Source organism: Micropterus dolomieu, linkage group LG07 (genome assembly GCF_021292245.1).
Source record: "Micropterus dolomieu isolate WLL.071019.BEF.003 ecotype Adirondacks linkage group LG07, ASM2129224v1, whole genome shotgun sequence".
Taxonomy (NCBI): Eukaryota; Metazoa; Chordata; class Actinopteri; order Centrarchiformes; family Centrarchidae; genus Micropterus; species Micropterus dolomieu.
In genome coordinates, this window is record NC_060156.1 from 30,625,981 (window position 1) to 30,637,922 (window position 11,942).

The following is an 11,942-nucleotide window of genomic DNA, read 5'->3' on the forward strand; positions in this document are numbered from 1 at the left end:
TAGCCTACAGCTGAATCGAAGCCGTTTGCCGGCTTCTCGCTGACCCGCCTTTCTCTGCTTCTGATTGGCTAGTAGTCCTTAACTATGAACTGCGCATGTGCAACTTCCAACAAAGATCATTTAGAGGCAAGATGTATCACTCCATAGCTAAAACGAAACCTTCAACACGGGCTGAAAAGAGGAGCTGCAGCAATGTGCAGTATGACAAAAAACTATGGTGTTTTTTGAAAATTAAACCATGTAAACCTGTTCTGGTACAACCTCTAAATAGGATTTTGAACCTGAAAATGAGCATAATACCACCTCTTTAAAACAGCAACAAAAAAACAACAACTTGTTTGTTCCAAATTGGTTTTGAAACAAACCATACGGAGATTCATCAGCTCCTCTGGCTCCTGTAAACACAACAATGGTAGAAAGTTACTGACAGCCTCTTCCCAAACCTACTGAACTCTGAGATCGCCTCAGTATGATATGATATGATCTGCTATGTAACAGTAATTATGGCAATGTGCAATACACTGTTTGCTGTTAAATCATATGTGCAATATTAATCTTGCTGCTGGACACCACTCTGTCAGTCAAGTTAGCTATTATTGTATATTTATCATTTTGCTCTTATGTTAAATTTACTGTTGAACTGGTACTAAGTTACATGACATTTATCTAGATTTTGAATGCACCTTTGGGTTGTCACAAAAGTAATCTGCTTCACAATTACAAAAAAGGGTTTGAATCTTGAATGTAAGCAGGGCCTCACAGGTTAAAAATACGTGCAGCTGCAGAGCCTAGACAAACTCAGAAGCGGCTGTCTTACAGCTAATTTCTCTCCATAACTAATATTACTTTATCCAACTCAGGAACATGGCCATAGTGACAGCCCAGCAATCAACGGACGTACCGACGTACAATCTCGGACATCGGCGAGACTTGTGTGTTATTTATTGTGCAAACAATGGTGGAAAAGAGATGAGCAGTAGTAGAAAAACACCCGATATTCTCGATTTAAAGCCAGTAGCCTCTACTTGATCATTCAGAAATTCACTGCATGGCCCCCTCAAAGGCGAGCAGGAACTATTTTGGGCGTAAAATAAACCCTGGACATGCGCATGCACAAGTATGTGCACAGCATGCACCACACAATTCACAAAGATCTAATCATTGTATTCTGAATTGACTGCGGTGGACTAAATCAAAGTGTGTTTTTTTAATTTGATTTCCTTTTTGATTCAATTCAAGTGTCTTCTTTATCCTAGAGTTCACCGGCTAATTTGAATACAAGCTATCGTAATTGTTTACATCCAAATCTGAGTTATTATGATTATAATGACATATGAGCCACATCTGCCAGCAAATATGAAACGATATCGCAGCAGTCCCTGGGGATTTATTGATGGAATAATGTGTTTTGGACTAAATGTTTTTACTGGATTGGATCGTCTGGACCTTTGACAACGTAACAGGACCATTTTTGTTGGAATATAATTGACCAGTGGATTACTATGAGGCTTCATAGGTGAGTCGCGTCAATTTTGTTTGTACTGGTTGGTCTGACAGAAGCACTGTTTGTACCCACTGTGGTGATTGTATCTTGAAATGGTTTGCATTGGTCGTATCACAAGGATTTTAGCTTTCAAACTGTGTATCATGTGAGTATGAAGAGTATGAAGCCCGCAGGTTTAAACAGCATGAATTGGGCCTTTTTGCATTTAATACCATAATAAGATAGGCTTGTAGAGTTGATATTACATACGGAAATATATTTCACTAATTACACTTTACACTTATTCTATACTTTTCTTACATATATATACTTTTATATTTTTAACACAGTCTTGTAATAGTTTTGTCCCATTTACTGCAGTATACTGTAATGTAACTTGCATCTTGTTTTTCATGATGTTTTATGCAGCTTGTGTAGTGAGTGTTGCTTCACTTGCACTAACATCATTCATTTTTATTCTTTTACAAGACCAGGGGACCAGGTGAAACACAATTCCATTCCTGTATGCTCTGAACAGATACTATTAATGTATAGTGAGAGCAGCAGTGGCCCTAAAATGGACCCCTGAGGCACACATTTACAGATGCTCAAGATTAGCATAGCATCTTTCACAAGAGCCATTTTTCCTGGTAAATGCCATGTCATCTTTAAAACTCAAGACCTCCAGTTTGAAATGCAGGCTTTCAGGTTTATAGTTGCACCCTTAACAAGCTGTATATTGTATTTGTCTTACTATGTATGTGTTTCACAGTTTGTGTTGTGTGTGTGTGTGTGTGTGTGTGTGTGTGTGTGTGTGTGTGTGTGTGTGTGTGTGTGTGTGTGTGTGTGTGTGTGTGAAAGCATGTGTGCATTTCCTTTGTCCACAGTAATGTGGCATTGTGGCTTTTTTTTAGATCCTTGTGAGGCTGTTCACCTCATTTTTTGTGAAAGGACGAACCAGCGGGTACATGTCATGATGTCCCCAAAGGCTTCTGACAAACTTTGTACATTTACATGAGGACTGACTGTGTTTGTGATAGAGCGAGAAAGGTGAGAACAGAAGGAGGAAGAGGGCATTGAAAGATGTGTGTTCACACTCCTGACTGGGGTTTGTGTGTGTGAGAGAGAGAGAAGCCCTGTGATCAGAAGTCTTTGAAGAAGAAAGGCTCTTTTCAATGTATTAGTCTCTGCTGCCTCACGTCATTCTCACAAACACACTTCCAGCCCCGGAGCCATTCCTGTGATATCACACCAATCTAGCTCACCTGCTTGTCCTTGCTCTCCTCTCCCTGGAAATGCTCTTTATGTGTCCTAGTTAAGCTGTGCTTCACTCCTGCTCGACTCCATAAACTGACACTACACTACAAAGTGATAAAAAGCTGTCCCTGTCTGAGTGCCTCCCAGTTGCTCAGGCTGAAAGCTTTACTTGCTACATCTTCTTTCACAGTGACAATGGTAACAGTTGAGTTTGTGTAAATGTGTGTAATTTATAAAAAAAAGGGAGTTCCGTTTGAGGTGAACCCGCAAGTATTATTATCAGTGCAGGTGGTGTTGACAGATTGTGAGTTTGCTGTCAGAGAGGATTTACTGTCACACAGCTAAAGGCGACGACAGCATTGGTGGCATGACTTCATCATCACTGCCCAGGATCAATACGGCTTCATGACTGCAAGCATTTCAGACTTTGGAACAGACCACGTTCCACGACGTTACCACGTTTTTCATTTCAAGCTGCACTACTTGACATTTTTGACAATTGGATTGTTCAAATGACTATGTCAAACTTGAAAGGTGTCACTCACAGTGACAAAGAATTTTATTCCAATTTCTTCCAACTGGCAAACTGTTGTCATTAAACTCACTTCCAGCAACACCAGGCAGCTTTCGGCAAGAAGTTTGATGAACTCTGATGTAAATTTGTACACTTGACCAACTGCAAACCATACTCACAGTGCTGACCTTTGGAAAATGACAACATCCAATTTTATATAAACCTATTCTGACATTTTTTGCCACTGTTTCATTAACAGTTTTGTCAATAACGCAGACTTGCTTTCCCTTCCAAAAACCTCCTTTTTCCTCTGCATTATTTTAATGTTAAAGCATAGGATTTGACCACCCTTCCCACACACACCCACACACACTGTACGCCCCACTGCCCCACATTCTTTTTAAGCTGCAAATCACTGTATCCCGCGGAAGCCCCAATATTCCAACACTTAACGGTAAAAAGACATTTCACTCATTTCCGTCCCCTCCTCTTGGTTAGCCTAGGTTGTACATACGCTTTATCAATGTTAAGAGTGGTTAAGCATGTTTCACATATAATTATTCAGTCCTATGATAATCATGTTCCACATTTTGATTAATCTCTGTGGTGTATGATCAGAACCAGAGTTTAATTTGGGTAAATTAATAAAAGAAACTATGGGTAGGATGGTTCTCTTTCTTGTTGCCCAACAGTTGCTCCTTTGAGTTACCACTGAACCAGGATACCTCAGGCATGTTACTGTATTTCACATTCTTGCTGCCTTGTTTAATTGCTCTTCCTCTCCCTATGTATTTTTATTGCCTCTCTAATAACTCTACTTTGAATCCACTCCCACGCCCTCTCTCGATGGCAGTAAACAATCTCTGAGTATTTTTTTCTGCAGTATGCTTACTACAAGCTACAAGGTCTTCATCAGAACCTTCCCATGCTGTGAAACAATCTTTGAAGGTTGCAGTTACAGGTAGGACAAAAGAATTTATTCAAAGGCAGGTTGAGTGAGTGGCTGACCTGCTGTATGCAAGGAAATTGATCTGCTCATCCAGTGTGCATTCATTGTTAAAATGGGGTCAGTGTGTTTTTTGTATTTCTTCCTCAGTCCGTTTAAGGTCAACCGCTTCTGTTCCTCAGATAGAGATGAGCGCCATTTGACATACAGCGTGGGACTGCCGTGATGGGTCTTCCTGTGAGCATGAGCAGTCTGGAGCCTGCAACAATGTAAGTGTGTGTGTGTGTGTGTGTGTGTGTGTGTGTGTGTGTGTGTGTGTGTGTGTGTGTGAAGGACTAGAGACTGGAAAGACAGCCAGTCACCTTTGACCTTTGGCTAGCAGCCAAAAATGCCACAGCTGATAATTCAAATATGACCAGTAAGGTTAAGGTATTTTTATATTTCTCCCTCAGCGCTGCTGCCTCTGTCTTTCCCATCTTTTTTCCAAGTTGTCATAGATTTTAGTCTTATTTCTCCTGACATGTAGCATTCTTTCTTTTTATGACTTCAGCAAGGACTTCAGAAGTGGCAACATGCAAGAGGCAGTTAATCATAGTCAAGCCCAACATTTCAGAACATGCCAACAAAGGACAAACAACTGTCAGCTTCACAGCAACACACAGACTGTCACTATATTAAACTGACACTGTGTTATAATAAAGACAGCAGAGTATAAGTTACTTTATGATATGATAACTTTCAACAATAAAGTTGACTAAACTCACCAGGTATAGGCACTATCTGTTGTGGTGGCAGCCCGGCTGACGGTGAGTGCCTGTGTTCTTTTTCCTTCGTCTCGCATTTCTGTTTTCTCCCCTGTGTCTCCTCCCCTCTCCCTCTGTGTGTGCTCTCTCCGCCCCGGGGGCCCGGCTGATGATCCGCACCTGTGTCTCGTCAACCTCCACCTCCGCCCGCCACACCTGCCAGCCATCAGCCTCATCTTCAACAGTATTTCTACCCCGGCTCTCCACTCCATCTCCGCTTGATCGTCTTTGCTCCAGTCCTGATGCCACTTCTACGTTCTAGCCTTCTGATACCTCGCTCTCTGATCTCTTGACCCCCGGATCTAACCCTGTCTTTTCTTTCTTCCCGCCAGGTCCACTCACTTCCGTCATCCAATCAGTCAGCTGGGCTCGCCCACCTGCCTTCTCCCCTCGCCTCGCCTCCGCGGTGTTCCCCCGGCTTCCCTCCACGCTCCTCGCCCCTCTCGGTCGCCTCACCTGAACCTTTCCAGCCCCGCCAGGTCCTCGGCCCCCCGCGTCCACGCCTGCCAGCGTCCAACTTTCCCCTTTTCACCTCGTGTCGCTCCTCTCCCTTTTTTCCCTCAATAAACCTCTTTTGCAAACTGACAAGCGTTGCGTTTGGGTCCGTTCTGTCCGAAACCACAACACTATCGGCATATGTTATATTATGATAATGTTAGAAATTATCATAAAAGAATATAAAGCATGTTGAGTGCCCTGTAAAGTCACTAAAACTACCAGATACTTTTAGGGAAATTATACAAGCGGCTAAGGCCCATGGGGGAGAATGGTCATCCACTTATCAGAAGGTTGGTGGTCCGATCCTTGGCTCCCATTGGGTGTCATTGGGCAAGATACTGAACCCCAAGTTGCTCCCGATTGCTGCCACTGGTGTGTGATGTATATGAATGTGTTTCTGTTTCTTGTGAGCAGTTGTCAGCTTTGCCTCTGCTTATCAGTGTATGAATGGGTATGAATGGGTGAATGTGACGTAGTGTAAAGCACTTTGAGTGGTTGCAAAGACAAGAACCATTTACCATTTACAAGGTATAAAAAACAAAATGAACTTGTGCTCTGGAGTTTTTCACATAGTCCTGGTGAATAAGCATCTTTTGCTGTTTTCATGAAAAATGTAATATAGTATAATCAATGACAAATTTCACATATAAGCTTCATTTTATTTTTATACATATGAAAATAGAATTGATTGAATAATTCTGCCAGGAGCCTGAAGTAAATCCAGTTTGTTTGTCTAGAGTATTATGGATCTCCAAGGTGGACTAATATTTTACAGATTATTACACATCAGCATATTTTTGTGGCCACTTTGAGGCAGCAAAACAAGACGTAAATGAACAGTGAAGCAGTCGTGGCATGAATTTGGAGTCATATGTCCACTTGACAAATGTAAACCTGATCTTTACTTTCATATTAAATCTGTTTTTGTTTTCCACAAACTCCTGGCGTTTTAGCTGCTAAATGCTCCACTATGTTCACCAGCTAGTTGCTAACTGTATCTGTCTGTCTGTATCTGTCTGGTTTATCAGAGCTTCTTCACTGAACAGCTGCCTGCTGCTGGAAAAGAGTACAGTAAAACTAAAAACAATAAGTTGAAGGGCACTGAAAGACTACGTAGCAGTTAAAGGAACTGCTGAATCTGATGAGTTTAACTGTGGGTTCTATGAGTGACCCCTGCGACCACATAGTCATGTGATCCTATTTTCATAAAAAAAATATTATTTGAAGTAGCTTTAAATGAAACTGCTAAACTGGGATGGAGTTCATGATATCAGTAGCTAATTTGACTGGCAAAGACACAGCTCATTAGTATTAATTACCTCTATCTTTTCAATCCCATTATTGCCAGCTTGGCACAAAGCTGCACATACTGCCGTACCACACAGTTTGAAACTAGAAGCCTTTGTATAAATCAGGATCAATGTTCAGCCAGTTCTGAGAATCATTAGTTCATGTATGACTCTAAGTAACATGATGACACAGTTCTGTTATGAACCGTCTATGAACTCTGCCTGGATCATCAACTTTGGAAACTTCTGGTAAACTGATATCTGTGGATGTTGGTGTCCAATTATCAGCTAACACTATTGATTGTAGTAAGCAAATATGAGAAAAATCAATTGTTCTGTTCTTCTATTGTGTTGATTTTGACTTGGCCAGTAGGGGTATAGTATTTGTACATCAAATTATTGCAGTTAATACTAGTCATATAAAATGGCCTCACAGTTCAACTGGTCTGATTTGAGTTCATGTTATTAAAATTGCAAAATGATTCTTGCCACTGTACTAAATTCCAACTATTTGGTTATCTAAGTAAGTAGGAATCTGGTGACAGCTTTTGACACAGGTCTGCTATTGTGATCCCAAAGAGAGGTTCCTCTGTGTCTGGATAATGGGAAGCTCTGATGGTCATGTTAGCTGAGGGCTTTGGACTGTGTGGAAATTGCAGAACTGTGTTTTGCTGTGTCTGTAAATGGCCTGGAATGTGTGAACAGCATTTTTCAGTTAATAATGCCATTGTTTAGCCTTATAGTGTTGTTCATGTCAGCTTTGGGTTACTTAATGTTTTAACCAACTTGGGAAACTAGATGGAGGAAGATCACATTATAACAAATCAGTTATATAGGCAAATCCAGCCCACCCTATACACTGAATAAAGAGAGTTGCTGGGAGACATGAGGCCAATCAATGGCGCTGAACCATAATAGCCACCAACCCCTGATCAAATCTCTTATTTGATCAATAGTCCGGGGAAGAAAGGAAATATATTGCATAAGACTGTGTTTTTCATCTGTGTTTCTGCAAAACAACCTCAACTGGAGTGGAAACCAGAGACTGTTTACCCCCTTTAGAACCCGTTAGCTTAAAAACAACATAAACAAATCAGGAATAAGTTATGCTTTTAGGTCATGGCAGTAGTTCAACTTCTTTTTCTAAAGTCATTGACAGGTCATTAAATTTCACATCAAAGCTAGATTAGAACCTCTGTCATAAGTAAGATTTATCTGAATATTTTAAACATGATCTACTAAACATTGCAGTGTCCTTAGCAGCAACCTCCAGCCATAATTAAAGCAGAGTTAAACACTTGACAGTCATTGCCAAATGCTATTTAAGATGATGATCTACACTGTGTTTTCAGGTTGTTTTTTTAAAGATCAACACTGAAGCCTCTGAAAAAAAGGCAAACTGCTTAATTTCTTCTTTCAAACAACAAAACTGTGCCAGCCAGCATGTTTTCAACTATGGCTCATAAATAGACCTACTACTATGTTACCAGGTCAAACAGTAACTTCTACGCTTCGTTGCTGAGATGTTGATCAAATTGCTATTTTAATTGTAATATATAATGGCAAAGTCGTTTGAAAATCTCTAGAAATACAGATTAATGACACTAACTTCTTTATGATATGATCTGCTATACTGACATTTTCAAAGAGGGATTTTAGGAAAGTTAGAGACGTCTACACTGCCAACTTTGTCTTAGCAGCCTTATGTCATTGTTTTCCAGAAGCCCAGATTTTTTTTCCATCCACAATAAATGTGTTTTCAAAAGTTTAGTTTTTGGATGTAAACAACAACAACTTAATATTTAGTAAAAGCTAAAACAGAAAGTAAATTGCCAGCATGGTCATACCTACAGCCGCACTGCCTGCAATTCCTCCTGTTATGACACTAGGTGCTCAAACCTGATTGGGGGTCTACTCAGATCCAGTCAGACATTAAAAACACATAGACCTGAGACCCTCTGAAGTACAATGAGACCCTATCTGGCCTGATTAGACTGAATACCTGCCTGACTTGAGTTCAAGATTGGGTCTTTGGTACTAGGAACTAAATCGACCTCCAGTGGATGTACTCTGACATCTTTCAGGATGATAGAAGAATAGAAAGAGAGAGGAGAAAAAAGGTGCACTTAAAATGTTTTGGTTTTGTGGTCCATCTGCTCTCTGTAACACACACTCTCTTCCTGCACACTGAAACTAATTCACCTGATGACAGATGTGTTGACAGACGTTTCACAGCCAACACACACTGTCTGTCTGTCTCTCTCTGTCCAACTCAACACGCTGTGGATGCCATTCCAGGAGTCCAGGTCATCAGACATTTGTGTTTTGTCAATATTACACTCTTCTCTCACAGACAGACAGACACACACACACACACAGTAACAGGATTGCCTTACCTGTTCTCTATCAACATGTTTCATTGTAAAATGCCAATCAACCTGTCATGTATTCACTCTCACACACACACACACACACACACACAGCTCAAGGGTTAATGTCCCCCCAAGGGGCCAAAACAGCTTGACCTTTGACCTTTCCCAGGATTCTACTCTCCTGCCAGCCTCTGGAATACATTTTATGCTCCATAACTGTCCTCAACAGTCTTTGATCTCACACACACACACACACACACACACATTGGCAAACATTAACACATAAGTATGCATAAGATGTCTGTGAAGATTCTCAGTCATCCAGGTCATAGTTATCCAAAGAAGGTTAAAGTTAAGGGCAACTAGACTTGGTTGAAGATACTAGAAGATGTTTTGCCCTCATCCAAGAGACTTCTTCAGTTATCTCCTATTTCCAGAAAGAGTATTATAACAGTTAAATCCAGCAACACCAGATATCAGCCTATTTGTAAATCTTTTCATGATGTGTTGATATGATGATATGCTACAAAAAAGGGAGCAGAAAAAGTTCTTTCAGTTCTGCTGATTTAGCTGACTTAAGATCAGAGCAGACTATTTTTAATGGGTATAAAATGAGGATATGCGTGTGTTGGTGTGTGCATGTGTGGCAATGTGTATACCCCTGTGTGTGCCTGCCAGTGTCCCAGCCAAGCTGCTAATGATCCACTAGTCATAAGGCCTTTAAGGCAAACCCAGGAGGCCCACCAGGCAGCCCACAGAGCAGAAAATATAACCACACCGCCCAATATAAACATCACATCTCCATAAAGTTGTTGAGAAAGTATTTCTCCTTTTGCCTATTTTTTCTAATGTGATTTAAACAATACATAATTATACACTTCTAATAGGTTTCTCAGACCTGGTTCAGGTCATGTAAAGGTAAAAGACTGGGCCATAATGTAATAACATGGCTGAGTAACTGAAGCAAACAACAGAAAGAAAAGCAACAAAAGTGACCTACAGTTCTTTATCTAGGCAGAGATATAGATATTATGAGTTGGCCAAGATAAAAAGAAGTTCTGCTTTAACATCAAACAGAACACCCTGTTCCATCTTATTCCAATGAATTATTACAGTTTGGGCTGAAAGATTAATCCTTTTTATCCTTTTCTCACGAAAGACTGCAATTTTATTAATTCAAAAACATGGCAATTTTAATTACAATTGCATAATACAATAATACACCTTTAATCTTTTCTACATTACAACTCAATTTACCGTTGATTCATGCCCAAAGCAGATCATAAGCAGATGACTTTATAAGGACATCTGTGTCGATCTGGCATCGGCACAAAAGCAGAGATTACTTGCATACATATGTTTACCTCATTATTTTAAATTTTGGACACGTTTATTATAAACACCCGACATTGTAACATAATCCTACTTCTGCTTTGCTAGTGGAAAAGGCTATTGTCTCCACCATCGAGGTACCAGCATGATGCAAATGACAATCACCACTCAACTGTGGCTAAAGAGAGAAGGTCTCTAAAATGAAAGAAAGAAGGAATAGAAGTAGGAAACAAGAATATCTGGCAATGTGGGGGTGACTAAAGAGAAGTCTGTCAGAAAAAAAGGAAAAACAAAGATGATGGAGAGACAAAAATGGGAGGTAGGTAGAGAGTAGATGTCAAGAAACACAAAATAGAAGGTAGAAAAACGACAATGTGAGAGACAGTAAAAGAAAAAACATTCTCTTTCTCACAGACCCATTTTCCTCTGAGTGGCTGTCCAGTTGTGCACACACTATACGCCTCCTACGCTAACTACATGACAAAACAGAGCGCAGACGACCTGTTAGCACAGAGACAGCAAAAAGCCAACCTGGTGACTCAGCTTTTGTCTGGGGGGGTCCTGAAAGCAGTGGTTTCCTCTATGCCACGGTACCAGGCCTGTCAAGTGGTACTGCCAAAGAGAAACCTTAAAAAAGGAGAGCACTGAAGGGACAAGACACAAGAAACGAATGGTGGAGACAGTACTGCAGGATATATGGACTCCAGTAGGGAGACACTGAAAAGAGTCTAGCAAAGGTCAGTAAAACTGACCTTGATGTTGGCATGTTGGCAAATTTTCTAAAACATTTCCACAAATTTACTGTGCAAAACACAACATCAAGGCTCCTCTCACTTTGCTTAATTAGATAAGCAATCTGCAAATGTTACCAAAATGTCTTTTAAATTTTTTAAAAATACAACAGAAACACAAAGTAGTACTGACATGTACTAATGACTTTAGCATGTGAAAGTACAAATTACACGTTTGTGTGCACAGTTGCGTACTTGCGTCACTTGATAGGCACACGGTCATTAGCAGTAAAAAGAAATACATGTTTTCCACCAGGGCAGTAAAATGTGAAGTTTAGTTGCTGATCTGAGCTTCCTTGCTGTTACTGTTTTACTGCCATCAGCTGTTTAACTCACAAAGGTATGGGCACATTTCTATCCACATAACAAAGCCATAACAGAGCGCTAGAGAAGCTACATGAAATTACAGTCCAACTACAAGCTGCCTTTTATTGCCAATTAGTGATCAGCTGATTGTCTCAAGAACATCATGACAAAACCAAAACAGAGCGCTGGAGAGACAGAGTAACTACATGAAATTAATCCAACTACATATTTTACACCACAAACCAAAGCTAGCACTGGAGAATAAACCAATCCAACTAACCTTACATGATTTTTCTACCAGGGCAGTAAAAGTTTAGCTGGCTGATGCTTCCATGCTCTAAGCTAAGGTTA

The 11,942-nt window shown here is 40.4% G+C and overlaps 1 long non-coding RNA gene across 1 annotated transcript; it reads left to right on the plus strand.

Moving 5' to 3' along the window:
• Nucleotides 1-4,086: 4,086 nt before the first annotated feature.
• LOC123974384 lies at nucleotides 4,087-5,588 on the plus strand. Its single transcript, XR_006825841.1, has 3 exons — nucleotides 4,087-4,215; nucleotides 4,351-4,469; nucleotides 5,336-5,588. It is a non-coding gene; the product is annotated as an uncharacterized LOC123974384 (long non-coding RNA).
• The last annotated feature ends 6,354 nt before the right edge of the window (nucleotides 5,589-11,942 follow it).